Raw genomic sequence first — 18,429 nt, forward strand, 5'->3', positions numbered from 1 at the left:
ATGAACAGAGCACTATGACATTCAGTGATGGAGGCAGGGTTACTATTTAGCTAAGGTGGTCAGAGATGGCTCACTGAGCAGGTGGCATTCAAATCAGGGCTGAGGTGAGAAGGAGCAAGCCCTGTGAAAATTAGTGGGGAGAGCTTTCCAGGCAGAGGATAACAGAGATCCTATTGCAGGAAACAGTACTGCACATTTTAGGAATTGAGAGAAGGCCATTTATCTCAACATCAGATAAAGGATTTCGCCTTCCCTGGAGCTGAAAGAATGAGGTGGCAGTGGAGTGTGTGATGGTATCTTAGGATGGTGGGCAGAAGATATTGGAAGAGGTGGCAGGACAGAGCCCCTGAAAGTGGTCCAGACATTAGGCATTGTTAACACTCCCCTGAACTAGATTTACAAACCCAGCAATGGCCAGCCCACACACACACCTAATCCCCCCATCAAGGATAGCACCTGCCTCTGAATAAGATTATAGCATAGAGGGAAGGCTTGAAGAATGGGCGCTTTCAGAGGAGAAGGCAGCTTCCAAGATAAAGGGAAAGGAAGAGTCTGGACTAAAAACTCCCATGTTTTCTTTCTAAACTCACCGCGAGATGAATGAGTTCACCTTCCTTGAGGCTGAAGGAATGAGGTGGCAGTAAAGGCCTGAATTGTTATGCTAATGAGTGCTAATTGTTATGCTAATGGAAAGAAACACCAGGATGTAGAAGGGCCTTCCTTACAACAGTCATTTTGTCTCTCACTTTTCTGGAAGTAATAATTTAAGCTATCATTTTGTTAAGGAAAATAATGTTCCATTGCTTTTAGTTGCTATCAGAATCCATATCGTATATTATTGTGAAATGGATAGGCTACATACATGCAAACAGTTATCACAAAAGAATGGCATACCATAAGTTGAGTATCCTAAGAAAGTTAAATCCAACCCCAACAAGAAAGAACCAGTCTTTGTGGATCTAGTATTTAACTATAGTCAGCCACATGCTTACAATGTTTTATCTATGTTTTTATGAGTATTGTTGTGCACCCACAAATGCACAATTGTATCAAATTTCCCATTTTAGTCCTTTTTTCCAGAAATAAAACAATGTTAAATCTCTTGTAATTATAAATGTGTAAACATACGAATTACCACTAAAAATTCAATATCTGGATTTTTAATGTGCAATCACAGTGATTTGGTTGGTGCCTGACTAAGGAATGCTCTCCTCTCTCCAGGCCAAGAGCTGCTTCCTAAGAAGGAAATCCTAAGCCAGGTGGTCACCTTCCTTCCACGTGGGCAGGGCCGGGGAGCCCCAGCACAGCCCACCTTGTCCTCCAGCAGCCAGCCTGCCTCAGAGCTCAGAAACAGCCTTCTGGGAAGACACTGCAGAGGTGAGTGTCCATGTAAGACCAGCCACTTTGATAGCCCTGTCTCCAGGAAGACTTGTTTTCTGATTTTCTAGTCAATCCTGTTATTCTTTCAGACACAATTTCTAAGAAACTGTCAAACCACTATCTTTTGTCTTTCCACTTTTACTGCACCCTGCCTATAGCCATAGTACTCCTGTAAATAAATGACATCTCGCTTTCTCTATCTTTGTGGGCTAATATGCAATGCCACAATGCCAACTCAAGAGCAAAAAAGAAAGAAAGGAAGACATGGAGGGAAGGAGGGAGGCAGGAAGGGAGAGAAGGAGGGAGGGAGGGAGAAAGCCATTTTTTAAGTCTTTATCCCACTATCAGATTTCTTTTAACATCAATCTGAAATAGCTATTATCAAATGTCCAGCTGCCGGGAGCCTTTGAAATTCAGTAATTATTTATGAGAATTTTATATAGAAGAGATAGAAAATATAACATAGCTTTGGTTCATAAAACAGGAAAGATAAATGTTGCTGGAAAAAAATCTATAACAACTGGATAGTGGATTATGTGCATGAAAATCTGTTGTATGCTAGTGGGATCGTTAAATGGAAATCAAGGATATTTGCTGCTTTAATGAGCATATCCTATCCATCTACATAAAAGCAAGTTTATCTCAGAAAATGTCATATGCAATTCCAATTTTATTGTTAGAATATTGTTGGGCATGGTGATTATAAATATGTTGTAAAGTGACAGTTTTATATAGCTACAATTCTCCTTTTTTTCTTTCTTCCTTTTTTTACCACAGTCATTTAAAGTTTTTCATCTTGGATTTTGAAATTTTCCTAAACATAATTGTAATTTTATTAACCACTATATAGACAATAATTATAAAAAGTAGAAAAGCATAAAATTTTATTATTTCTGCACCTCATACTCTCTTCATGCTTTACTGTTATAAGGTCTCTGACTATATTTAGAGAGAACTAATATTGGCATATGATGCAGGCAAAGATTGAAAGCAGGAATTCTATAGAATGTCTAAATGTCACAGGTGTTATTGGAATTGAAATGTACTTTTCTATACATTCTATAGCATTATATATAACTAGAATTCTACACCGTATTTTTACACTCTATTTTGCAACTTTATCACCTGTCACCTTTTTCCAAATTACTAGAAACTAAAAATACCCTTATGAAATTAAAAGCATGAATGTTTTGGCAAATAAAAACAGTGCAATTGTTCTGCCATCGTTAAGATATATGCTGTGTATCATTTCTCAATATTTCTGGTGGGTCAAGGTGCACTAACCACACACTGAAAAATCTTCCTGCGATGGGACTCCTGTCTGTCAACAGGGAACAGATTTTACTTTGGAGATAAGTAATTGTGGGCAATCTAATCCTTTCAAAAAAGCAGGGGGAGAAAAATATATAATAGGAAAAGTATATTTCAAAAAAGTAGAGTTGAAAGTTAGGAAGCACACATCGTAATGAAGGGGTTCGTTTTATGTGGCATTTTTATCACAAAATTAAAGTCTTTACAATCTTTCTTTCGCAAAATTTGTCACTGTTTTGCAGAAAGTAAATGAGTTTAAGAAACGATTTCCTTTCATAGCAAAATTTGATAGTGCATTTTTAGTTAAATCCATTATGTAAAAATGTAGAGATAAAAACTTGTCACTTAATGTCATTGTGCATATTTTTAAGTAAAGTTGTTCAACACTGAGCTACTAATTAATATGAAGGAGAAATGCTGTATTTAAGTGATATCCTTTTCCTCAGTGGATATTACATTAACAAATAAAAAAGTATGAGATTCCTTAGCCCAGACGATTCAACTATTGGAAGTTATGAATATCCAAACCATGTTCAAGCTTATGCCTATGTTCAGTCTGAGTATGTCACCAGAGCAACAAATTTTATATATCAAATATGTCATTTTAATAAATAGCATAATTCATAAACACAACAGATTCTGTTCTTTGTTATAACATTTTTGGAGTTAGCTGAGTAACATTCATTGAAGACACTTTCAGAGTAATTTTGCAGAAATAAAACAACTCTTGAAGGAACACAACTGCTTTCTTTCTAGGGAGTGAAAGATTTTAAAATGAAAAGAGCATCTGTTCCTTCCCCCCCTAAGGATTTTATTGTCTTCTGTATAGTGGTAATTTGCTACAGGGGAAAAAGAGAGGTGTGTTGCAATTCAGAATCACTTTATCTATCTAGGTGCATAAGCTTGCAATTCAGATTGTGACCTGACTTGTTCAGCTGACACCAGTTTCTCATATTTTTCTATTATTATTTAAATTCCTTTTCAAGTTTTGACAGCCTTCTTCAGTAGAAAGCCTAGAAAACATCAACATGAACTTCCTGAGTCTTCATTTTTAAGTCTGTGGTGCATGATTCTAGAACCAATGTTTTCATAATATGCACTGTCACTGAAGAGATGAAAACCTCACTTTGGCTATGCCTCTGTAATTATTTTCAGTTACAGATTATAATTAATCTGAATAATGGCAACCAAAAACAAAACAAAAACACAGCACTTAAGGAAACTAATTTTTGTCTTTATTTAAAGAAGTTTAAAGTAAGGAGCATTCTTCTACACAACAAATATTTATATGCCAGCAACTTTGTTTCTAGGTGTTAGGGATCGAGTGATGAATAAGTAATGCATAGCACCCCCCCCCCCTTACCAAGCTTACACCTACACTGTTCTGAGTGACTTAAAAACTGAAGCACCAATTTTTAACTGAGTTTATATCTAACAAGGAAAACTACCATTGTCATTGAGGGGAAGAAGAGGGCACACAGAGATTGTAGTATTTGAGCAGACTTGAAGCTTGAGTTAGTACGGGGAAGAGGGTAATAATGGGCAGAGGAAAGAGCAGTGACAAAGTTCCCAAGATGGGAAACTGCCTGGCATACTTTGAGAACCAAAAGGAACCTAGTGTGGCTGGAGCAGAGAGTTCAGAGAAAAGAATAGAAAGAGATCAGACTCAAGCAATGAGTGGACGGTTACACAGGGCCTTTTGGACCCCATGACAGAAATTCGATTCTTATTCTAAACCATTGAGGGACTTCAGGCAGGAAAGTAATGAGGTCAGATTTCCATCTATAGTCATCACTCTGGTTGATGTGTGCAGAATAGAACAGAAATGGAAGGAGAGGATGTGAAAAGACCAATTTAGAAGATTTTATAATAGTTCAGGAAGGAGAAAAGAATACTGGTATATAGGGGTCTGTAGAGGAGATGGAGACAAGTAGATGGATTTCACAGCTGGTTAAGAAGTAGAATGGACTGGATGAATTAGAGGTGAGGAAGAGAAGAGTCAAACATGACTTTCAGGTTTCTAGCTGGAAAAAAAAAAAACATGGTGATGTTTTCAATTTGTGTTTTGTTGAGTTTGAAGTGCCTGCAAAATATCTAAAATGTGTATTTCCCAGAAAAAGCTGTCTCTGCAGTTCTGGAGCCCAGAGGTCTGAGCTGAAGGTTTAAATTTGAAGTTGTGGATATAAAGATGGAACTTGAAGCCATAATAATGGATGATTTTGCTTGGGATGCAAATGTAGGGAGATAAAATATAAAGGTCTTGAGCAGATCACTGAAAAACTCCAAGCTTTAATGATTGGGCAGAGAAGGAGCAATTTACAAGGGAGACTGAAATTGGCAAAGAGTAGGCAAAGAATAGCTGGAAAAGTCAGTGAGGTATCATGGAGTCAAGGGAAGAAGAGACTATCAACAAAGAGACAGTGATCAGTGCTGCTGAAATGTCCATAAAATGAGGACTATGAAGTGCCTCTTGAATTGAACAAGGAGATCACTGGTAGCCTTTGCAGCTGGAGTTTTGATAGAACAATTTGGAAAAGCTTCTTCTACGAATGTAGAGGAAGAAATAGGAGCAACAAAGGCAGGCAACTCTTTCAAAATCTGGCCATGAAGTTGACGAAAATAGCTAGGAATGTATATGAGAGAAATGTGAAATAAACAGGAGAATATTTTTTAAAAATGATAGTGCAAAATTCCTGAGAAGATAGGAAGAGATTAGATCCAGCAATTCAATTTAGAGATGGTCCTAAAGGGGAAAAGGCATATCTCTTCCATTGATTAGGAGAGGAGGAGGAAAGGTTGGATATTAGTGTTAAATTGTTCTATCTGTTTAGTGGCTTGATATTGAAGTATTTGCTATATGAAAGAATATATTTTTTAGAGTAAATGGCAAAGACGGAGTCTTAAGGTTAAGGTGAATAAACACTGATTGAAATAACCATTGGGTTGAGTGGAAAAAAGTACCAGCTAGAGAAATGCAGTGAGATTGCCAACATTGTTGATGGGTTATTAAGGTTTATGACTGAATATTTAGACGGCTGTGTGATTTTCTCCAACAGCTCCCCAGCAGGAATTCTCACACAGTTGTATCAATCCAGGATGGGAATTTTCCAAATAGGCGTGCAAAGAACAAAGAGGGGACTGCAAGATAGTGATAAGAGAGTGATTGAAATGTGGGACCATGGACACAAACAGGATAGGAAACGAAGCAAAGACTAATAACCTGATGTAATGGACTTCAGTGGTGGAAAAGAAGAGTTTTAGTGAAAGTAACTGAGCAAACAGACTAAATGGATAGAAGCTTGGCATGAGAGAGTAGAACATCTAAGTTTAGTATTTCCAAGTGGAGTTTCAGGTATAGATGTCCTGTTTTTTGACACTGAGAGTGGGTAGTTGAGGTGGAGGAGGCAAAGTCACTGAAAATGAGAATACCAAGAAATTGAGGCCAGATCATAACACCCAGTGATGGCCATGTTTGGGTTGACAAGAGCCAGTTGCCAAAATTGTTTTAATGAAGAGGCATGTCCGGTAGGTTAGCAGGTGATAGCAAAGAGAAGAGGTAAATGGAGACTGAGACTCAAAGAAAAGACTCACTTCCCCTGAAGAGGACAATAGGATAATGTACTATAAATTGTGTGGAGTGGAAAGCAGAGTACTAATCTTCCCTAAAGCATGGTCCTGTCATTACTCTCTCTCTATTTGTCTATATATTTGGTCTGAGAGGAAACAGCAATGTCTTCAGTCCAACCAACTATCCCCAATTAGTCCTATGGTGATGGCTGAATTTTTATGAGAGTCAAGTCCTTCACTGTCAACACAAGGATACTCCAAGTCTTAGAAGAAGCTAACCAGAGAGTCTTTGGGACAGTGGCCACACAACCTGGGTTTGAAGCACAGCTCTAGCACTTTCTAGCCAGTGATCATGGGCACTTGAGATTCCCCATTGGGAAAATGGGAATAAAAATAATAATCAGTCCCAATTTGGGGATGTGAGGATTAATGCAGGTTTTATTTATATATATATATCTTTAATTTTATATGTATTATATATATTTATATATAGATATAATATATTTATATATAGATATATATATCACCCTACTAACATTACCTGTCACACACTAAGTACTTAATAAAGAGAAGCTAATAGCTTTATCGTTGTTATTTCGTTATTATGCTCCTCAAATCCTAATATTTTAAGTTCTAAGAAACAAACAAAAAAAAGTGTTCCTGAAATAAACCACGCTGTCTTCTGCCTCCAGGTCATTACACATTCTGAAATACCCCTCAATGTGCCCCTTACTCTGTATCTGACTGTCACATGCATTTTAACTCAGCTCACATATCTTCCAGTTCAAAAATTATTCTTTGGGCAACCTCTAGATAGTGAGCAGTTAAACTTGTCTAATAAATATTGTATCCCCAATACCTGAAATAGAACCTGGATCAAAGTATGTGCTAAATAAATGCTTGAATTTTAAAAAGGCACAGAATGGGAACTTATGAGGGGTTACTAAAAGGCATTTTTTCCTTCTAGAAGCAATCCTAGGCATAGGAAACCAGTGCATGAAAAGGTGGCCTGTGATTGTACGATGAGTGAGAAGTGAGGATTCTTTTCTTTGTCATCCATTTTAAGAGCTGTTCTCTGGTGCTTTTGGCTAGGATAATAGATAATTATAAGTTAAAATAATCAGTCTTAGAAATTATAAAAGCTCTGATATCCCCACATCGTGCCTGCTGAACAGAGGCCTTGATCTGGCAATATTTCAAATATGATAAAAAGATGTTTGGGTAACATTTGGCAAAAGTTTATAAAACAAATCCTCTAGAAATATATTTAAGACCTAGTATTTCAAAGTTGAATAACTAGATTATTATTTAAAACAGTCATTTTTTAAGATGCCATGTCGAATAGGCAGCCAACATGCAAAAAAATTATATCTTTTAAAATTACAATTAAATGAAATAATACTTGAGTGACTTGTATATAAAGGAGGTAATATTGGTGCTTACCTGATGAAATAGAGCATTATCAGCTACAGAGAGGTGCAACCAGCTTATTCTTTCAATATATATTCTTTGTAATTTTTTAAAAAATAGAAAAAACCCTCCAAAATCTGAAAGTGGTGGGTTCAACATAACTTTTAAAACTAATAACCAGGTTTTCCTATCAAGAGAGTCAAATAAGAGTCTGTAAGATAGGGGCCTCCCCAATAGTAGAAATTAGATATAGTATTGGTAGTTTAACTACTATAATGATATAATAATGTCAAGAGGAAAGCCAGCTAGCTTTCACTGAGCATAACTCTTTACCAGAAAATACTCTGCATTCTGTATATTGCACATCACATTTAATCATCATAATATTACTATAGTTAGTACTATATTTAATAATATAGTACTAAATATTATCCCCAATTTTCATATTTTAAAAATGAGACTGAAAAGTTGAGTTGGTAAAAAAAAAGTTGAGCTGGTAAAAAAAAAAAGTTACTAATTGGTAGAACTCAGGGGTGATTTCTGTCAGATGTCAAAGCCAGTGTTCTGATCACTGGCACATAAAGCCTCTATACATCCTTGGATTGTCTGCAGTCCTGGGCCATTAACCTGTTCATGGCAAGTTCTTAAGCGATTTGTTTTGAAGTTGACATAACACAGAGAAGGCAGTTAAGAGCTTAATACTAAAGAACGAACAAATGATTTATGAGGTCTTAGAAAATTCAGCAGAACTGCTAAAAGAACAAATTTTGTCAAAATTTGTCATTTTCTTTTGATAGATTTTAGACTGACAAAGCAGGAGGCAGGATTCCAAGCTAATATACCAAAGCTTGTATCATAATAAATTTGCCTGCAAGATGGAGAAATAGGAGCTAATTGATATAGCAGATGGGTAATACTGGTGCTGAGATTGTTTTGTCAAATAATTGTATTAACGAATGAAGGTTGTAGATACGATTATGTAAATTATAGGCTTTTAAAGTGGCATTTATAAATGTGTAAAACAGTTTGTTCAAATTTTTCCTCTTAAAATACTTGAGAAAACAATTTGAATGGAAAATATCCTAGGAGTTTAAGTTTATAAAATAGGTTAAAAGGTTTGAACCAGAAGGTTATATTCCCTAAATAATTAAGAAATTTTAATAAGAACTAACCAGACACTACACATTTTGAAAAATAAAATACGACTCTATATAATTCACTTATTCCACTGAAGTAATTTATTAGTGGTTTGAACATTCAGTAGAAAAATCATTTCCCGTCTAGTAGACAACATCAATATAAGAATATTCTCCCTCTAGATAAAGTCTCCAAAAATGTTAGAGTTTCTAGATAACTTAATTGGTGATGAAACAAAATACTGCAAGAAAAAGTTAATTAACGCTGATAGGGAAAGTTTATTAAAAGTTTATATTTTGTAATTGAAAAAATGATTTTAAAATAGTGAAAGTGGCATTTAAAAATGATTTCTATTCATTTTTAATTTCTTAATATTCAATAGCATATAGAAAGGTAAATGTCAAAGGGCTCTATAGGAGCTTAAACTTGATGAAGTAATAATCCTTTTGGTAAGCAACTTATTATGAAAGATACAAGTCAAAAAAGGCAGAGCAAACAGAGACATCAATATGTTTTCCTCAAGTTTCAAATTATTATTTATTCTGGAAGTTCAAGTCAATTTCATTCTGTCACCTCCTTGGTAGTCCATTTATTGTTTAGGGCTCTCTCGATTAAATCCTGTCACTTCGGGGGAAGTTCAAGAGATGGTGCATTATTAATATTACAGAAACAGTTGCTACTAATCAATACATTTTGAACATCATACAGCGTATACATTGAAGTACATTATTCCTCATGCTATTTTCATTGATTTTCCCTGTGTAGGAAGACATAGTAGGCAGTCATATATGACATAAGAGTTATATTCATAATAAAGAAGCCAGTTACTCAAAAAATCCTCAGTTGCACAGAAAAAATAATCAAGTATAAGGATTCTAAAACAGGAATAAAATTGAATTTAAGTTATTATTTTCACATTTTAATATCCTGTGAAGAAGAATGTAATCAAATGACATTTTTGAAAAAAATGTTACACATAAGGAATACCAGATTCTAGGTGTGAATTCTATTTTTTATTTACTGTGTGAAACAGAGGTAGAAAATTATTTTTATCTAGTTTTACTATTGCCATTGCATAGTTTTCTTTTTAAATTTAAAAATAAGTATGGCTATACATTGCTTTATTCTATATGTGTTCTATGTATTTGTCAGTTAAAGAAAATTTTGAAAGATTGCCAGAGTTCAAATTGTAAAGTGTCCTAAAATGAGCCCTATTGTATGGCAAATAATTAGTTTATAAAGCAATAACAACCTTCTAATCTTACAAATCTTTATCCCAATATATAGTATTAGCTTAAAATCAAGATAACATTTTCTTTTCAGCATTCACAAAGAATCTGAAATGAGGGCTAAAGGAAAATAGTGTATCTTAAATTGCTTTATAAGATAGACTACTACTTTATCAGAGCTTGGAGGAGGGAACTGATCTGTAAGTATGTGGTAGGCATTGGCTTTTAAAAGTTTAATGTTTTCTTTTCTGAAATCCAGCTATTTTAGGTCACAGCCTGCATTTTAACCCCAAGGAATAGTCTAAATAATCCATTATTCTGCTTTACTAATTGTGCTACCCGGCCTCATTGTAACCTACTTGGTGAAATGTGCTCTTGGATCATCATAAGGAAATATACTAAGTGAGGCATACATACTTATATATGAAAGCTGACTCAAATAATAATTAAACCACACACACACACAGCTACTTCATATGTTATCCCTCTTCTAGTCCAATTTGGGGCCTTCAGGACCACTTTGTCTCCCTACCCTTTCCACCCAACTTCTCACCAGTCCAATTCATCTAAGGCATTATTCCTGTATAATATTATCTTCCACAAAGACGTTTTCTCCTATATATTTATCACCCAGTGATAGAACTTGGGATGATTTGCTTTTCTTATTATTCTTCTGTAGTTTTAAAAAGTTGGCATAATAAATGTGCTCTACTCAAGTAATCAGAAAAATAGATAAAGCTATTGTTTTTACTCAGTTCTCAAATAATTTCTCTGTATAATTTGCACGGAATAAATCATCAGTTGTAAGTACATAGTTTGAGTTTGACATGACTTTTCGTCTCTTAATGGTGTCTTTTGAAGGGCAGAGGTTTTAGATTTTGATTTTCAGTTTATCAGTTATGGTTTGAGTTTTTGTATCCTATCTTAGAAAGCATTGCATAATCCAAAGTCATAAATATTTTCTAATATGTTAATTTAGAAGTCATGTAATTTTGTCTATTAAATTGATCCTTCTGATCTATTTTAAGTTGTTTTGTGTGTTTGGTGTGATGTACGTGTCAAGGTCATTTTTTTTACGTATGTATATTCAATTTTTCTACTGCCATTAATTAAAAAAGTATATCTTTTCCTCACTGAATTACCTGGTACCTTTGACAAAACTCAATTAGCTATAAAAGAATAGATCTATTTCTAGACTTTCTATTCTGATCCATTGTTCTTCATATCTATCCTTGTGACAATACATATTGTCTTATTTAATGCAGCTTTATATTTAGTCTTGAAATAAAATAATATAGATGTCCCAACTTTGTTTCTTCTTTTTTTTTTTCAAAATTATTTTGGCCCCAGCATTGCCATATAAATTTAAAAATCTACTTTTAATTTCAAAAACCTGTTGGTCTTTTGCTTGAAATTGTACTGTAAATAGAGATTAATCTGGAGAGAATTGATTCCTCAACTATATTGAGTTTCTGATGGAAGAACATATCTCTCTTCATTTATTTGGATCCTCCTTTTGGCAATGTTTTGTAGTTTTCATTATAAAAATATTTTTCACATATTTTGTTAAATTATTCCTGCATATTTCATGTTTTTTATGCTATTAGACATGGTATTATGTTACAGATTTCAGTTTACAATTGTTTGTTTTAATAATAGAAATAAGTTGATTTTTATATATTAACCTTGTATTCTGTGACATCAGAAAACTCACTTATTAGTTCAGGGAGCTATTTTGTAGATTACAGAGGATGGTCTAAATAGATAATCGTATCATATGTGAATAAAGACTGTTTCACTTCTTTCCAACCTAGTATCATCAGTACAAAAGTTGAATAGAAGTGGAGAGAGGAAATAACCTTGTCTTGTTGATCTTAGAGAGAAAGCATTCAGGATTTTACTTTAATACTATTTTATTTGTATGTTTTTTGTAGACAGCATATATTTGAATATTGCTTTTTGAACAATTTGACAATCTCTGCCTCTTAATTGGAGTCTTTAACTGGTTTATATGTAATGTAATTATTGAAATGTTTGTGTTCAAATCTCCTAATTTAATGGGTGTGGTTTTTTTAAATGCATTTTTCTTATTGTGAACTTTAACATGTATACATAACAGTGATAACTTTCAAAGTATGATTTAACAAGTAGTTAGCAAATTTCAATGAATATCATGGCTCACAGTTCCACAATTTCATCTATTTCCATTATTGTAAAATATAACATGCATACAGAAAGGTGTTAATTTTCTATGTACAGCTCAACAAGCAGTTATATAGGTAATTTTAAAAATTTTTATGGGTTAGAGTTCCACCATTTCAGTTCTTTCCTTATTTATGTGATATAGGGTATATACAGAAAGGTGAAGACTTTCAAAGTACAATTCAATGAATAGCTATAGAGCAAATTTCAAAAGATGTTATAGGTTACAGTTTCACCATGTCATTTACCTCCTGCCAGCTATTCCAACACGCCAGCGTATAGATATAGATATATATTAATATAAAGTTTCAGTATTCATAGACTTTTATGAAATCTAATCTTGTTTGTTGCTACCCCTTCCTCTCACTTAATCTCTTTCTCCATCTTTAGAAGTGTCTAGGCAGTAAGCATCCTAACTTGTTCATATTGAAAGGGGGTGTTGACAGTATGGAGAAGGGGACAGCATCTGGTTGTTGTTCTTAAAGAGGCTGTTGCCTCTTGGATTTAGGACTTGTCTAGCATAGGAACACTCTGGTGGATTTAAGTTTCTGAGAGATAAAATTTAGCAAGTGAGTATTTTATAGAATCTCAGGTAGGGACCTAGGTATTTGGGGACTACTTTTGGTAAGGGCATGGCATTCTGTTGCTACCTGGAATGTCTATCTAGAGCTTACATAAGAGAAATCTCCAGGATAACCCCTCGACTCTATTTGGGATCTCTCAGCTTGTTACCTTTCTTTTTTTATTCCCTCTTTTACTCAAGTAGGCATTTTCAATCCCTCACTGCCGGGGCCCAGCTCATTCCTGGGCATCATGTCCCCATGTCATCAGGGAGATTCATTCCCCTGGGATTCATGTCCATTGTTGGGGGGCAGTTAATGAATTTATTTGCCAAGTTGGGCTTAGAGAGAGAAAGGTCACATCTGAGCAACAAAAGAGGTTCCCTTTTGGTGCCTCTTAGGCATAATTATAGGAGGGCTCAGCCTCCCATTTACAACCCTAAGTTTCACAAGAGCAAGCCTTAAGTGAAGGGCCTGATTTATTAAGTAGTGGGTTCCTTATTTTACTTAATATATATTCTATCCCAAATTAAATGGTCAATGTCTTAAGTTATCTTCACTTAGTTGTACAATCCTCATCACTCTCAACTTTAAACAATTATAATATAATACATCCCAGAGCTCTTATCAGCTGCTAATTATTCATTCCTAGTATTAGTGTAGTGTTGGTAAGATATTTCTATTAAACATAGTCTTTAATGTGTAATGGGGAATTTTACCTTATACCACTCTGTTGTTAACCCTCTGCACCAGTGTCATACCTTACTATATCATGCTAACACTTATTTAGGTTTGTGGTGCTACTCTGTGGGTTACATGCCTTTAAACAACCATTTACAAACATGCTCACTTCAATGAGTCACTGATACTTATAATCCCATTAATGAACCATAGTCAGGTATGACCATTCCCATACCATTAAATTCATCCCATTATCATATCTGTACATTAGATTATCATTCTCCCTTCACTAGCTTCTGTCTCTCTCTAGGTCCCCTATATTCTACATTACAAGAAACTTATTTTACATTTTTCACCTAGTTCACATTAGTGGTAACATACAATATCTCTCTTTTTGTGTCTGGCTTATGTCATTCAGCATTATGTCTTCAGGGTTCATCCATGTTGTCATATGTTTCATGACCTTGTTCCTTCTTACTGCTGCATAGTATTCCATGTTATGTATACACCACATTTTTTTAATCCACTCATCTGTTGAAGGACATTTGGATTGTTTCCATCTCTTGGCAATTGTGAAAATGCTGTTATGAACATTGGTGTGCAAATATCTGTTTGTGTCACTGCTTTCAGATATTCTGGGTATATACCAAGAAGTGAAATTGCTGGATTGTAGGGTAACTCAATATCTAATTTTCTGAGGAATCAACAAACTGTCTTCCAGAGTGTCTGTACCATTATACTTTCCTGCCAGCAATGAATAAGAGATCCAAATTCTTCACATCCTCTCCAGCATTTGTAGTTTCCTGTTTGTTTAAATAGCAGCCATTCTTATCGGTGTGAAATGATATCTCATTGTGGTCTTGATTTGCATCTCCCTAATAGCTAGTGAAGATGAACATTTTTTATGTGTTTTTTAGCCATTTGTATTTCCTCTTTGGAGGAAATTTTCTCCCAAAGTATTGGCTGCCTCTTTACCTTTTTGATAAATTCCTTTGAGGTAAAGAAGCTTTTGATTTTGAGAGTTCCCATTTATTATTTTTTCTTTTTTTTTTTCACTTGTGCTTTGGTTGGAAGGTCTAAGAAGTGACTTCCTAATACAAGGTCTTGAAGATGTTTCCCTACATTATCTTCTAGGAGTTTTATGGCACTGTCTCTTATATTTAGGTCTTTGATCCACTTTGAGTTAATTTTTGTATAGGGTGTGAGGTAGGGGTCCTCTTTCATTCTTTTGAATATGGATATCCAGTTCTCCCAGCCCCATTTGTTGAAGAGACTGTTCTGTCCCAGTTCAGTGGATTTGGGAGCCTTATCAAAAATCAGTTGACCTTAGATATGGGGTCTATTTCCAAATTCTCAATTCAATTCCATTGATCAATATGTCTATCTTTGTGCCAGTACCATGCTGTTTTGACTACTGTGGCTTTATAGTAAGCTTCAAAGTCAGGATGTGTAAGTCTTCCCACTCCTGTTTTCTTTTTTTAGAATGTTTTTAGCAATTTGAGGCACTTTCCTTTCCAAATACATTTGATAACTAGCTTTTCCAAGTCTGCAAAGTAAGTTATTAGAACTTTGATTGGAATTGCATTGAATCTGTAGATCAGTTTGGGTAGGATTGACATCTTAAAGACATTTAGCCTTCCTATGCATGAACATGGAGTATCTTTTCATCTCTTTAGTTCTCCTTTTATTTCTATTAGTAAAGTTATGTAATTTTCTGTGTAGAGGTCTTTTACATCCTTGGTTAAGTTTATTCCTAGGTACTTGATTTCTTTAGTTGCTATCGTGGATGCTTTTTCTTAAGTGTCTCTTCCATTAGGTCATTTCTAGTGTATAATAACACTACTGTCTTATGTGGGTTAATCTTGTATCCTGCCACTTTGCTGAATTTATTTATTAGCTCAAGTAGCTGAGTCATCAATTTCTCAGGGTTTTTCAAATATAAGATCATATCATTTGCAAATAATGACAGTTTGAAATCTTCCTTTCCAATTTGGATGTCTTTTATTTCTTTGTCTTGACAGATTGCTCTTACTAGAACTTCTAGCACAGTGTTGAATAATAGTGGTGACAGTGGGCATCCTTGTCTCATTCCTGATCTTAGAGGGAAGTCTCTCACCCTTGAGTCCTATGTTGGCTGTGGGTTTTTCGTATATGCCCTTTATCATATTGAGGAAGTTTCCTTCAATTCCTACCTTTTGAAGTGTTTTTATCAAAAATGGATGCTGAATTTTGTTGAATGATATTTCAGCATCAATTAAGATGATAATTTGATTTTTCCCTTTTGATTTGTTAATGTGTTGTATTACATTTATTGATTTTCTTATGTTTAACCACCCTTGCATGCCTGGGATGAGCCCTACTTGGTCCTGGTGTATGATGCTTTTAATGTGTCTTTGGATTCAATTTACAAGTATTTTCTCAAGAATTTTTGCATCTGTATTCATTAGGGAGATTGGCCTGTAGTTTTCCTTTCTTGTAGCATCTTTATCTGGTTTTGGTATTACAGTAATGTTGGCTTCATAAAATGAGTTAGGCAGTGTTTCATTTTATTCAATTTTTTGAAAAAGTTTGAGGAGGAACAGTGTCAGTTCTTTTTGGAAAGTTTGATAGAATTCTGCTGTGAAGCCTTCTGGCCCTGGGCTTTTATTTGTAGGAAGATTTTTGATGACTAATTGGATCTCTTTAACTGTGATTGTTTTCATGAGGTGTTCTGTTTCTTCTCTGGTCGGTCTAGGTTGTTCATGTGTTTCCAGGAAAGTATCCATTTCCTCTAAATTGTCTTGTTTGTTGACATACAGTTATTTGTTCAAAGGATCCTCTTATGATATTTTTTAATTTCTTTGGGATGTGCAGTAATGTTTCCCCTCTTATTTATTTATTCATTTATTTGTCTTCTGTCTTTTTGACATAGTCAGTCTAGCTAAGGGTTTGTCAATCTTGTTGATCTTCTCAAAGAACCAACTCTTCGTTTTGTTTGTTCTCTCTATTGTTTTTTGTTCTTCATATCATTTATTTCTGCTTTAATCCTTGATATTTCTTTTCTTTTACTTGCTTTAGAATTAGTTTGCTATTTTCTAGCTTCTTCAGTTGCTCCATTAGTTCTTTTGTTTTAGCTCTTTCTTCCTTTTTAATGTATGCAGTTAGAGCTATGAGTTTCCCCCCAGTACCATCTTTGCTTCATCCCATAAGTTTTGATATGTTTTGTTCTCATAGTCATTCATCTCTAGATATTCAGCAATTTCCCTTGCAATTTCTTCTTTGAATGGGTATGGTTTTGGCATTTCTCTGATAGCTAATGATATCGAGCATCTTTTCATGTGCTTTCTCATCATTTGTATATCTTCTTTGGAGATACGTCTATTCAAATCTTTTGCCCATTTTTAAATTGGGTTGTTTGTCTTTTTGTTGTCAAGTTGAAGGATTTCTTTATATATTCTGAATATTAAACCTTTATCTGGCATGTGGTTTCCAAACAGACAAGGATGCCATGATCACTGTTGTTATCCAAAATTGTAGTGAAAGTTCTTGCCAGAGCATTTAGGTGAGAAAAAGAAACAAAAGGCATATGATTTGGAAGGAAGAAGTAAAACTTTCCCTTTTGCAGATGACATGCTCCTATATACAGAAAATCCTGAAAAATCCACAACAAAGCTCCTGAAGCTAATAAATGAATTCAGCAATTAGTAGGGTGCAAGATAAACACCCCAAAATTCAGTAGTGTTTCCATACACAAGCAATGAACAATGGGAAGAAGAAATCAAGAAAAAAAGTCCATTCACAATAGCAACTAAAAGAATCAAATATCTAGGAATAAATCTAACCAAGGATGTAATGGACTTGTATACAGAAAACTACAAAATGTTGCCAAAAGAAATCAAAGAATACCTAAATAAATGGAAGGACATTCCATGTTTATGTACTGGAAGACCTAATAACATTTAGATATTAATCATACCCAAAGCAATGTGTAGATTCAACACAATCCCAATCAAAATCTAAAAACTTTCTTTGCAGAAATGGAAAAGCCAATCATCATATTTATATGAACGGGTAAGAGGACCCAAATAACCAAAGCCATTTTGAAAAAGAAAAATAAAGTTAGAGAACTCACATGTCCTGATCTTTAAACTTACTACTAAGCCACAGTAATCAAAACAGCATGGTACTGGCAGTAGGACAGACATAGACCAATGGAATCAAATTGAGAGCTCAGAAATCAACTCTCACATTTATGGCCAACTGATTTTTGACAAGAGGACAAAGACCACTCAATTTGAAAAGAATAGTATATTCAACAAATAGTGCCAGCAAAACGAGATCTCCATTTGCAGAAAAAAAATGAGGACCCCTATCTTATACCTTATATAAAAATCAACTCAAAATTGATCATAGACCTAATTATAAGAGCCAGATCTATCAAACTTCATGAACAAAATGTAGGGCAGCATCTTTAGGATGTTATGTTAGGCAATAGTTTCCTGGCCTTACATTCTAAACACAAGCAACGAAAGAAAATATAGATAAATGGAACCTCATCAAAATTACAAACATTGGCAACTGAAAAGGCTTTATCATGAAAGAGAAACAACCACTTACACAATAGGAGAAAATATTTGGAAATGACATAACCAACACATGTTTTTGTCTGACTTTACTAATTTATCTAATCTAGTGGCTGTGAAGTGATGTCTTATTGTGGCTTTTATTTGCATTTCCCTAGTGATGAATGATGATGAACCTCTTTTCATGTGGTTAGTGACCACCTGTATATTTTCTTTGGAGAAATGCCTATTCACATTTTTTGCCCAGTTTTTAATTGTGTTGCCTTTTTAGTGTTGAGTTGTAAGGGTTCTTCATATATGCTGGATACATGTCCTTTATCAGATACATGTTTTGCAACTATTTTCTCACCCTCTGGGTTTCTTTTGCACTTTCTTGATGGTCTCCTATGA

At 34.5% G+C, this 18,429-nt stretch overlaps 1 long non-coding RNA gene across 1 annotated transcript in view; it reads left to right on the forward strand.

Moving 5' to 3' along the window:
• Window positions 1-18,429, forward strand: part of LOC119528930 — a 661,036-nt gene that overhangs the window by 612,046 nt on the left and 30,561 nt on the right. The window contains exon 3 of the long non-coding RNA XR_005215785.1: window positions 1,222-1,377. This is a non-coding gene — a long non-coding RNA (uncharacterized LOC119528930). The remainder of the gene's footprint in view (window positions 1-1,221; window positions 1,378-18,429) is intronic.

The sequence above is a fragment of the Choloepus didactylus genome, chromosome 3, assembly GCF_015220235.1.
Source record: "Choloepus didactylus isolate mChoDid1 chromosome 3, mChoDid1.pri, whole genome shotgun sequence".
Classification (NCBI taxonomy): Eukaryota; Metazoa; Chordata; class Mammalia; order Pilosa; family Megalonychidae; genus Choloepus; species Choloepus didactylus.